The sequence below is a fragment of the Sorex fumeus genome, unplaced genomic scaffold, assembly GCF_029834395.1.
Source record: "Sorex fumeus unplaced genomic scaffold, SorFum_2.1 ptg000115l, whole genome shotgun sequence".
Taxonomy (NCBI): Eukaryota; Metazoa; Chordata; class Mammalia; order Eulipotyphla; family Soricidae; genus Sorex; species Sorex fumeus.
In genome coordinates, this window is record NW_026606172.1 from 3,446,889 (window position 1) to 3,459,476 (window position 12,588).

A 12,588-nucleotide genomic window follows, 5' to 3' on the forward strand; every position below is an offset into this window, starting at 1 on the left:
CATAAGTTATGAAAGAGAATTCAATTTCACTTTCATAGATAAAACAGTTCATTGTCACAGAGTCAAAGTGCAGTTTTTGAAAGTATATATTTCAATGATTAATGGACGTTTAACCTTAGGACTATTATTTGGATAAGTTCCAATTATAATAATTAATTATCTATACTCTTGATATTTACTTGCCTCTTGGATACATTTAGATACTTAAAATAAGGATAAGAAGGAAATGATTTAACTCTTCAAAAAAGAGGGAAATATGCAATTCTCATAATGTTAAAAAGTAAATATGATTAGTCAATTATTTGAAAAGTCAGAAAAATGTATTTATAATTTAGCTTATTGGATTTAAGAACAGTTTCTTGTCATTCATAGATGACAATATCAAGAAAGTTAACAACATGAATATCCTTATATATATTGCATTTGAATTTCAATGGTTAATAAGAGGTAGTTTTGCACACAAGACATTGCTGATAATTGGTTTATATTATTCTTTCTCCACAGTGTAACATAATCTTTTATTTCTTTCCTTTTGCGTTTCTCTGCCATTTCAAATTTAGAAATTTAGCCATTTCAAATTTAGAGTCCATCCTAGAAATATTTGAACACTTACAATGCAGCAGAATTTTAAGCATAAAGATGCATTAGCACTTACATTAAGAATGTTACTGTAAAGAGTTAGAAATATATATCCACAGATATCATTATATTTTCATTTATTCATAATATTTTATAGTAAATTTTGGTCTCAAAAATAAATAGACAAATAAATTTTAATAGGTTATACTAAAATGTAGCAAAATATGAGTAGAAACAAATGGGAATAGACATTCAGTTTGGGGGTCTTGCAGTCACTGATGTTGATTTTGGTTAAATCAAATAATTATATTTTTATTTTGAGTAAAAGGAGAGAGATGGGAATTTGATGTTGAAAATTTAGTGTCAGTAACAAGATTTAGGCCAAACTATAATATGAGCATCTCTAAAGTAACAAGTTGGCATACCAGGAATTTCAATAGTGTCTATTACTCCTCTGTCACTTATAACCAATCTTTGAATATCCAGTACAGAATCAACAACCCTATTAGAACTTTTAGTTGGCTATAGGGAATTGGGAATTCAGTATTCCACTTCTGTTAAAAGGACTAGAAAATGAGGAAATAAACAGAAAGAGAGAGAGAGAGAGAGAGAGAGAGAGAGAGAGAGAGAGAGAATGCAGTAAATTGAGTGAGCTTAGAATTCCCAGGAATTTTGGCATATGATGTTCATATCTATAGTTATCTATAGATATCATATCTATAGTTATAAAAATATATAAGCTATTGCAGGCACAGTGTGGACAGAAAATTTGAGAGTGTCAGATCCTTAACTTCCCTCCCAGACTTTACCTTGAATTGTGTCTTTCAAAATTACCAGACAATTGGAATCACAGAACACATCCAATTCCATCCTCAGATGTATCCTAACCGCTTATAACTCTAGGATTAAGAAAAAAAATTGCAGAAACCTCAGTTTCATCATTCCAGAGCCTGAATTTTAGCTCCTCTCCTCCCAGCTGGAATTTTATATTGAGATCTCTGGGTTTCTGTCATAGCTTCAATACTTATAGGCATATGCATATCTCTCATCACTAGCTGCCTTTTAACCTAGTTAGTTCTTCTTTAAGGTTTTAGACCTATATTCAGAACAAATATCTGTTTTGAAATTGTCTAAGAAAAAAATTGCAATCAGTTTTATTGTAAATAACTGTACCTCAAAAAATGAAAAAAAAATAGAATAAAATTGTCTAATGAATTAGAGTCATGGGTTTAAAAATGGCACAGGATAAAATTCAATGCAAGTTTCCTTGGGAAAATTTTAGGACAAAGAAATGGGAGTGTAAAATTACACCTCAAAAGGACCAAATTTGGAGAGATAAGTTAAAAAATTTAAATGATTTTCAGAAATTACTGGGAAATATAAATTGGCTAATGCCTTCTCTAGGCATCCCAACCATTTCTTCCATAAAAGTTATAAAATAAATGCTTCTATTATTAGAAGTTTCTTGTCTTTAATTATTTTATGTATCCAAATTTTACAACTTTAGGATAGAATAGATTTTACTTAAATATTAGGAATTAGGACAAAGACAATCGTGTTTTTAATTCTTAGACAATTTTTTTCAAGTTAGAATTGCCTGAATACAAAGATAATTTTTAGAATTCAAAATAGCTGTTTGAAAATAATACGGAAAATTCCATGTGCATTGGTTGTGCTTGTCTAGATTGAACAGTCCTAAGATGGACATTTACAAAATTATCACAAATGGCCAACTACTTAGAAATTAATGCCGAACAGTGACAGCAGTAAATTTCATATCAATTCTGAGATCCATGCAATTTCCTACTATGATAATGGGTCACAGCAATTGTTATTCATAGCAATTTACAATGTACCTGTGTAGCATTCACAATGACAGAAATGAAATTAACTCATGTCACTGAGTTTTGTCACTGAAACATATGCTAAGTTTATTTTTTAACACAATACGTGAAATTCTTGAGAGTGTTTCCTTGAAATGCAACCTTCTTTATCACACAAAGTTTAAAGCTACAGAGAAAGACTTTTACAATTTTTAAATATTATTCCTACAAGGGTAACAACTGCGCCTTAAAGAAACATCTTTTAAATTCATTATCTGATGAGTGGGCTGGAGCTATAGCATAGCGGGTAAGGCGTTCGCCTTACAAGCAGCCAACATGGCCGACCCGAGTTCGATTCCTCCGCCCCTCTCGGAGAGCCCGGCAAGCTACCGAGAGTATCTCTCCCGCACGGCAGAGCCTGGCAAGCTCCCCGTGACATATTCGATATGCCAAACACAGTAACAACAAAGTCTCCAATGGAGACGTTACTGGGCCCGCTCGAGCAAATCGACGATCAACGGGAGGGCCTTTACCTTACCTTACCTATCTGATGAGTAGCATGGAGAATTTTGATTATGGGTCTAAAATCTAGAATCAGACATTATGTTTAAAACTGTGAGCTACAGTTTACTTTGCAAATGTAAAATGGGAAAATAGAGACAATGGGTATAAGTATCTATTTTAAGTAGTTTTGATACTTTGGGGAAATTTCAGAAACAATATACTAATATTACTACAAATCTTCTAGGGTTAAGCAGAAATGCCATTGGAAAACATGTTTTTTTTTTCCTCATAAAATATTAATTACTGTCACTGTCCTCCCATTGTTCATCGATTTGCTCGAGCGGGCCCAGTGACAATTGTTACTGTGTTTGGCATATGGAATACGTCACGGGTAGCTTGCCAGGCTTTAGCCATGCAGGCGAGATACTCTCCGTAGCTTGCCGGGCTCTCTGAGAGGGGCGGAGAAATTGAACCTTGGTTGGCCAGGTCAGCCTCGTGCAAGGCAAACGTCCTACCTGCTGTGCTATTGTTCCAACCCCAAAATATTAATAACACATTGTAAATTTAAGTGTCCTCTATTTCCTTTTTATAGTATAGTTTCTTCAAACTGGTAAGCTCAACAAATGTTTTGACAAGTGTATTTTGTTTAACAATTTTGAAATTCTTTAAATTTCAGTTAAATATTTGCCTGTTTTACATTTCTGTATGTCTGTGGTCTCTCTTATATAGCTTTAAAAATATATGGAGTAAAATTTTGAAAATAATGTTACACAATTTTACCAGATGCTATTGTTCTATAATTTTATTATATAGTTTATTTCACTTCTTTTTTTCTTTCTTTCTTTCTTTCTTTCTTTCTTTCTTTCTTTCTTTCTTTTTTGCTTTTTGGGTCATACCCGGCAATGCACAGGGGTTACTCCTGGCTCTGCGCTCAGGAATTACCCCTGGCGGTGCTCAGGGGACCATATGGGATGCTGGGAATCGAACCAGCATCGTGCTATTTATTGTGACAGTACAGCAAGGAGGGCACTTGCCTTGCATATGTCCCAGGTTGGATCTCCAGCACCCCATATGGTCCCATGAGATCTGCTAGGAGTGATCCCTGAGCACAGAGACAGTAGTGAGCCTGAGACTTACTAGATGTGGCCCCATAACCAAAGAAAAAGTATTATTTATAAGTGGTAGCTGTCTACAAAATAGGTTTATGGTATTACTATTGTAATAAAGACATAGAAATAATGCTTTCCTATACTTAAGTACTTACTTTATAAGAATGGAAATATTTATGTATAAGTCTAATGTTATTTGTTCATTCAACAGAAATTCACTGTGAACCATACACTTAAAAAAATAAAAAAGTGATGAAGGCATCACACACAGCAGTGCTCAGGACTTAATCCTTGCTCTGCACCCAGAGATCATTCCTGGAAGGACTCTGGGGACCATATGGGATTCTGGAGATAGAACCTGGATAGACCATGTTCAAAGCAAGTGCCCTAGCCACTGTACTATTGCTCCAACTTGAGAACCAGAACTTATTTTAGTGTTCTGGGAAACTCCCATTCCAGGCAGAGAAAATAATAAAAACATTAGTCCTCTTATGAAGCTTATATTCTGCTTAAAGAAAACCAAAGCATAAGCAAACCTACACACAAGCACATGATGGGTGAAGCAGTAAAGTAAGTAAAGTAAAGGCCCTCCCGTTGTTCATCGATTTGCTCAAGCGGGCCCAGTAACGTCTCCAGTGTGAGACTTTGTTGTTACTGTGTGTGGCATGTTGAATACATCACGGGGAGCTTGCCAGGCTTTGCCGTGCAGGCGAGATACTCTCGGTAGCTTGCCGGGCTCTCCGAGAGGGGCGGAGGAATCGAACTCGGGTTGACCATGTTGGCTGTGTGCAAGGCAAACACCCTACCTCTATGTTATGTAGCAATCATTATTTTGAAATAATAATAATAAAGATAATGGCAGGTAAAGGACACAGAAAATAATTGATGGGCTTATGAAAATATTAAATTAGTTATCACTGAAATTACATAAATGTTTTATATAGAACATCAGGACTAAGTTTAATTTTGGCATTAGCTTGAAGTGAAAAAATTAGGCTATGAATATATCTGAATACTGCCCCCAATATTCACTGTCACTGTTATTGTTCATCGATTTACTCGAGCGGGTCCAGTAACATTGTGAGACTAGACAGAAAGCAACTGCAGTATGACACTGAGGGGAGGATCCATAATCCAAGGACAGCAAGTAAGCCACTTACACTGAATGAGCCAGGCTTCAAGTGCTGAAACTTTAGATCAAGGAGTAATTGGGTAGAGTCTTATTTAAACCCTAATTCGCCATCTGTGGTATATTGGATTTTATCTCAGATAAATGAAAATTTATTACAGGACCTGGGCAGAGGAGTGGCATGATCTATATTTGGTATTAGCAACATTGGAGGCAATTGTGGAAAACAAACCGCAAGGTTGAAAGGCCAAATATTTGAGATCATTAGGAGGCTATAACAACAATTGAGTTGACAAATCATAGGGAAGTACCAGTGGAGATGAGGACAATACATCAGATTCTGGACATTGGCTCAGATTCCATTGTGGTACCAGAACTAAGTGATTTGAACATAAATTGGATGTGGGGCATTGGGTAGGGTTAAGTATCAGTATATTCAGTAAAGTATTGCAATGATCCATATGAGACTGTAGAACAGAACAGCAAGCAGGTGACCATTAGCAGGAAATTTAAATGTAAGTGACTTTCTCACTAGTAAAAGTAGTGAAGAGAGAGAAGAAACAAGCAAATCATCTTCCAGGCAAAGGAAGGAATATGCAAAAAAAAATTGTGCATTAAAAGTTCAGAGTGTTTAGTTTGAGTATCTTGAAGCAAGAGAAATAAGAAATGAAGCCAGTCTTGCAATGATTAATTCTATGTTTATTAATTAACCTAGAATTATGCACTAAGAATTCTATCAGGTGCTGAATTATAATTGGGAACAATATAACGTAAAAAAATCTCTCTCCAAGGAGTTTATATAGTAGTCTGTGACACAGATCCAAAAGCAAGAAAAGCAGTAACATTTCTTTCTTACACAGTGGTGCAGTTTTCTTTAATTGTTCATTGGTTTTGTTTTGGAGCCACACCTGGTGGTGGTCAGGAAGCCATTTGGTGGTGTGCAGAGTAAATGTTCTAGCTGCTGTAGTCTCTCTCAGGTCTGGTTACAGTAGCACTTCACTGTCACACTGTCTTCCCATTGTTTATCAATTTGCTCCAGTGAGCACCAGTAATGTCTCCATTGCAAGCAAGATTTGTTGTTACTGTTTTTAGCATATCAAATATGCCACAGGGAAAGGCTCTGCCTGCAGGCAGGATACTCTCCGTAGCTTGCCGAGCTCTCTAAGAGGGACGAAAGAATTGAACCTGGGTCGGCCGTGTACAAGACAAATGCCCTACCCGCTGTGCATTCGCTCCATCCTGTTATAGAATAATCTAGCAGAGGAGTGCATCCACTCATATATCCTCAACTAAAAAGTGACCAGTCTTTATTGAGAAAGGCTGTCCTCTTTGACCAGCTTCTTAAGGAGCGCACATGGAGCAGTGCTGGAGAAGAACACCCACTGAGCCAGTCTGATCACCCAAATCTACGCTGGCAAACACTGGGATGACAGTCACGGCCATGTGCATCAGTGCTATAAAGGACTGGTAGAGCTCAATATCCACACTGCAGAGTAACAACACTGAAAACAAGAGATCCACACCACAGAAACCAAAAGTGTGCCTGTCAAGATGTCAGGTTGGGGATGGTGACTGGAGGTGGATGGAAGAAACCCAGGAACCCTGGTGGAAGGAAGAAGACACTGGTGGTGGGATTGGTGCTGGAACATAGCATGTCTAAAACCCAACTATGAATATCTTTGTAAATCATGCTGCTTTAATATTTTTTATTTAAAATAATATTTAAGTAATGAAGGGGTGGTATGGTTTTAAATGAAGTAATGAAGAGTGCAAGAGAGAGTCAGTAGTCTGCAAAAGGAGAAAAAATCCTTTTTTAAAAAAAAAGAATTGCCCAGGAAAACCTCACTGCAGAGGTTACCTATAAATAAGCAAAAAGAAGGCTTCTTCATGGCAGAAGGAGACTTCACTGGTAAAGAATATTTGAGTAAAGGAGCTGGTTACATTAAGAAGAAAAGTTCAGGTAAAGGAAATTAAAGCAAAATACTTTAAGGAGTCTATCTAGGATTATTCACCATCTTGGGTAGAGTGGAGAGCATTCGCTATGTCTTAGAAAAATAAAGTAGTGGCCTGAGTCTTAGAGCAGTGAATAGGATGCTTGCCTTGCACAGAGCCAGCCCTGGGTCCATCCCTGGCATTGCATAAGGTGCATGAAATCCACCATGAGTGACCCCTGAGTAAGAAGCAATCCCAGAGAATCGCCAAGTGTAGCTCAACACCCCTCCCTTGAGAGGGGGGGGGAAGAGAGAGAGACAGGCAGACAAACACACACAGACACACAGACACAAACAGAGGAACAGAGAATTATGACAGAAGGAAGAAAGGCAAAACTGGAGGAGTTTAAGTGTAAACCTAGAATTATAGGTGGGGGAAAAGGGCATACTCACCTTTTATAATATTGAAATAAGGAGGATAGAAAATTAGAACAAGAATAAGAGGTGACTATGGAGAATACAAGGATAAGAATTACTGTGATTAGCTAAAGAGAGGCAGTAGGATCTTGTTTAGTTCTCATTATTGGTCCCTAGCACTCAGCAAAGTTCCACCTGATCTACTACTAATTAAATGAGCACATATAAAACTTAATCTCTAAAATAGAATCATACTACTATACAAGGGAAGAATGAATATTTGGCAACAGATAAATATTGGGTTTAAGAAAATTGAAAAGTTAAAAATGATTCTGAGGTTTTAAGCTAATATTTGAAGATGACCATTTAATGTGGAAGTTACTAGTAATAGTCATTCCCAACAAATCATATTGTACCCTGTGCAGAAGGTGCAACTGCAAATGAATTCTATAGATGAAATAAATGTAGTTTAGTAAGCAATTCAACCACTTGCCCCAAATTAAACAGCTGATAAACAGTAGACTCTATATTCAAATACCATATTCTTTATAACATAGCTTGTTCTATTACCCACTAAACTGTCTCAATGACTTGAAAATGATATTACTAATAGAAGCAAGTACCAAAAAAAGCAAGAAAAAGTATCAATTTTGTTACTGTAAACAACGCATGATATAACATAAAATAAAATAATTTTGTTTTGTTGTTGTTAGCTTATTCTTCAAACCCTTGATCTCCCTTAAATACTTCTCTTGCTAATTTGTTTCTATATTTCTCTGCTTCTATTTCCACTCTGGAGAAGCCTATATTCTCTCTTGAACGTAGCCTTTCTCCTCTCTCAAATCTCTCTAAATAGCTATCACCAAAAACTATCTTCCATCACCAAAAAATAAAATAAACAAATTTAAAAAAATTCTTTTTTCAGTCCAAAGTTAAAAATTTCATGCAGATGTCAAGTGAAAAGACTTAATAGTAGAGATTCAGATTTTGAAGTTTCTTAAGCTTATTCAAGAGCCCCCACAGTGGGGCTTTCATACTCACTGTGGGTGCTCAAGATCACCATGGGGGCGCCTCAGTGATGTGGGATACAGCTGGGAATCAAGCTTAAAACCCACACAGGAAAGTCAGGCGCCTTCCACAAATCCATCATTTGGCCTTTGGAAATTCAGATATTTTTGTGATGTCTACTGGGTCCAGCCTTTGCCTTGCACGCAGCCGACCCAGGTTCGATTTCTCCGTCCCTCTCGGAGAGCCCGGCAAGCTACTGAGAGTATTCCACCTGCACCATAGAGCCTGGCAATCTACCTGTGGCATATCTGAAATTCCAAAAACAGTAACAAGTCTCACAATGGAGACGTTACTGGTGCCTGCTCCAGCAAATTGATGAACAACGGGATGACAGTGCTACAGTGCTAAACTTATTCGAAAAGAAATATATATAAACAAAAGGGCGTTTTCATGTTGTATTTTGCTATACATTAATTTATGTATATTTTGACATATTTTTAAATGCCTAATATAATTTTATAGAAAATCTATACTTTGGAAATATCATTTGAAGATAGACTTAATCCTACCCAAATTTTGATCTAATTACAATTTTAAATAAGTAAAAGTGGTAAAAAATTCACAAAAAATGATCAATCAATCACAGTTGTACTACAATAAAAATGAATGTTTAATTGGAGTGATAATACAGAAGGTAGTGCATTTGCCTTGCGTGAGAACAGCCTGGGTTCGATTCCCAGCACCACATATGGTCCTCCAAGTCTGCCATGAATAATCCTTGAGCATGGATCCGGGAATAAGACTGAGCAAAGCCAGGTGTGCACCACAAACAAAAACAAATTACAACAAAATAAAGATAAAGACAAAATGTGATGTTTGAAAGTTGTATGTATAAATAAAGATTTAAACGTATTTGTTCTGTGTTATGGTTGTCTTTAAACTATGAAAACTAAGTTAATCCTCAGCAATTTAACAGGGAAAAGTTTTACATTGAAAAAAAACCATTATTAACAAGATGTTTTAAAGACCTTTGTAGAAACACTACACAGAATCAATGCTGATGGCTCTCTCAGTCAGCTTTATACTCAGAAAAAGAAAACTTTCACAAACTGACAAATATTTAGCTAAATAAATACAATTTATCATTTGTATTTCATAACAAATATAAAATAGATAGTATTTTATGATATATGACGTATAATACAATGATTTTTTTACTCTATGTTTTGTCAAAATTTTATTTTAGGGACAATACTTACAAAATTGATAATGGCAAGGCTTCATGTACAAAAATATTACACCCTCCACCATAGTGTCATTTTCCTTCACTATCTCGGTTCTCCCCCACCTTGATATACTACCGCTACCCCCACTACTGTGATATCCTCTCACTAAAGACCAATTCTTTGTTGTTGCTTGTTTGTTTTGTTTTTGTAACTCACTGGAGGTGCTCAGGGTTTGCTTCTGACTCTGTACACAGGGATCATTCCTGGTGGTGCTCAGGCAACCATTCGAAGGTGAAGGTGATTGAATCTGGATGTGCAGCATGCAAAGCATGCAAATGCCCTACCTGCTGCACTATCACACAGGCCCCTAAACACCAGTTTTCACTTCTGGGTTGCCTTTGAATATCTGTTTCTTAACTATGATACCTTGTATTCCACATAAAACTGAGGTCGTTCTGTATCTTGTCTCTCTACTTTTGAATAATTTATCTCAGCTTGACACTCTCCAGATCCACCCACATAGGTAAGAATTGCATGATTTCATTTTTCCTTAAAGTTGAGTAATATTCCATTGCATATATGTAGGACAGTTTCTTAATCCCAGTCGTCTGTTCTTGCATACCTGGCTATTTTGAAAGTGTTACAATGATCATAGGAGTACAAATATCTTTTGTAAGCAGAGTTTTTGGTCCTTTGAGAAAATACAAAGAAAAGGAATTGCTGGATCATAAGGTAAAGGTAAAGGTAAAGGCCCTCCCGTTGTTCGTCGATTTGCTCGAGCGGGCCCAGTAACATCTCCATTGGAGACTTTGTTGTTACTGTGTTTGGCATATCAAATACATCACGGGGAGCTTGCCAGGCTCTGCCTTGCGGGCGAGATACTCTCGGTAGCTTTCTGGGCTCTCTAAGAGGGGCAGAGGAATCGAACTCGGATCGGCCATGTTGGCTGCGTGCAAGGCAAACGCCCTACCGCTGTGCTATCAATTACTATATTTTAACAAGTTTCTGTATTGTTTTCCTAAAATGCTTGACCAATCGATATTCGCAGAAGTAGTGGATGAGAGATCCTTTGTCCCCAAATCCCCACACACACTCAGGTGATTTTATATTTTGTATGTTTAGTGCTATCATAGTTCAGCACTTCACAATATTAAGGTTTTTATTTTACACAAAATTGACCCTTTAGTCTCATGCCTATGTACCCAATAGGGATACATGACTTTCTTTCTTTTTATTTTTTTGGTATGCCAACCTTTTCCTCAAGTTCTTGCCTTCAGAACATAATATTCAATATCAATAAGTGTGAATAATTTTGTTGATGTTAACTGTAAGTTTAGCATTGTAGCACTGTAGTCCTTTTGTTCATCAATTTGCTTAAGTGAACATCAGTAAAGTGTCTATTGTGAGACTTTTTATTACTGTTTTTGGCATTTTGAATACGCCACAGGTAGCTTGCCAGTCTCTGCCATGTGGGCAGGCTACTCTCAGTAGCTTGCCAGGCTCTCGGAGAGGGAAGGACTCAAAACTAGGCTGACCATGTGCAGGGAAACACCCTCCCTGCTGTGCTATTGGAACGTGATAAAGTAACTCATATTAAGAAAAATTTTTTTAAGTATATTTACAACAAAGTCTCCAATGGAGACGTTACTGGGCTCGCTCGAGCAAATCGATGATCAACGGGAGGGTCTTTACTTACTTTTACTTTACTATATTTATAATGATGCTCTCTCTCTAGATGAAGATGATTTATTTTTTATATTCAGAGAAAGTTCTATGAATGTTCTAAAACTCCTAGTTGACACTGGGTGAAAATTACTGGGTTTTTGTTTTTAGGCCATACTCAGTGGTATTGAGGTTTTTGTTCTGACTCTGAGATTAGGGACTATTATTGCCAATGCTTGGGGCACCACTGGTGGTACTGAAAATGTAATAGGGGCAAACGCATGCCAGGAAAGCACACTAACCCCTGTGCTCTTGGCATTTCATGCCTTCATCTCTCCAGTGTGAAACTTTTACTTGTTTCGATACTAATACAATTTAAATTTTTTATTTTTTCTATTATGTCATATTTTGATAAATGTGATGATATTTCTTGCACATTCTAGATATAACTAAAATATTGAACAAATTATTTCAGTTATGTTGGCCTTATAGGAAGATTCAGACATCATTTAAATGGATCGCAAAAAGGGAAAGTTAGTAAAAATAGTCCACCATTTTTCTGATTTGGTGGGAGAGATTTTATTTCTCATGGTCTTCTGCCTTCATTTGTGGAATAAATTAATGGAATAAAATATTGCTGAATTATTTTTTCTAATGTTTTTTAATCATTTGATGTTGAACATTGTGACATGATTATGATTTCTAGAACTTTTATTTTGAATATCTGGTAACCTCTGAGTCATTGAATTTTTTTCACAGATTATGTTCTAGGCTATTGACCATCATTTCCTACTTAACAATGAATTGGAAGAAAATGAGAATTAGATAATGTCACTGAGATTTTGGCAATGACAACAATGTAAGGTTTATAAATATTGCATTATGCATTGGTGAAATGGCCATTGCTCAAAGTTAATCGTTTTGACAGCTCTGGATAGCTAAATGTTGATTGACTGACATAAAGGTCAGTTGCTTTTTAATTTATAAGCTGTCCTTTGACAATAAGGGCACTGATGATGACCTGCTAACAGGAGAAGTCATTGAAACTGTAGCTACAAAAGTGATGATCTTTTAAAAATGGTTTGTTTAGCGTCTTTTGATTCCTGTTTTTGTGATCAATGCCACTTAAGCTATATCGAGATCAAAATCAGACACTTCAGTGGTTGTAAAACATTGTAAGAACAACTTTTTGCTACAGAG

The 12,588-nt window shown here is 36.4% G+C and overlaps 1 protein-coding gene across 2 annotated transcripts in view; it reads right to left on the reverse strand.

Moving 5' to 3' along the window:
• The window catches only part of EPHA3 (EPH receptor A3), a 398,195-nt gene that overhangs the window by 274,137 nt on the left and 111,470 nt on the right, over positions 1 to 12,588 (reverse strand). The gene's annotated exons all lie outside the window — the stretch shown is intronic.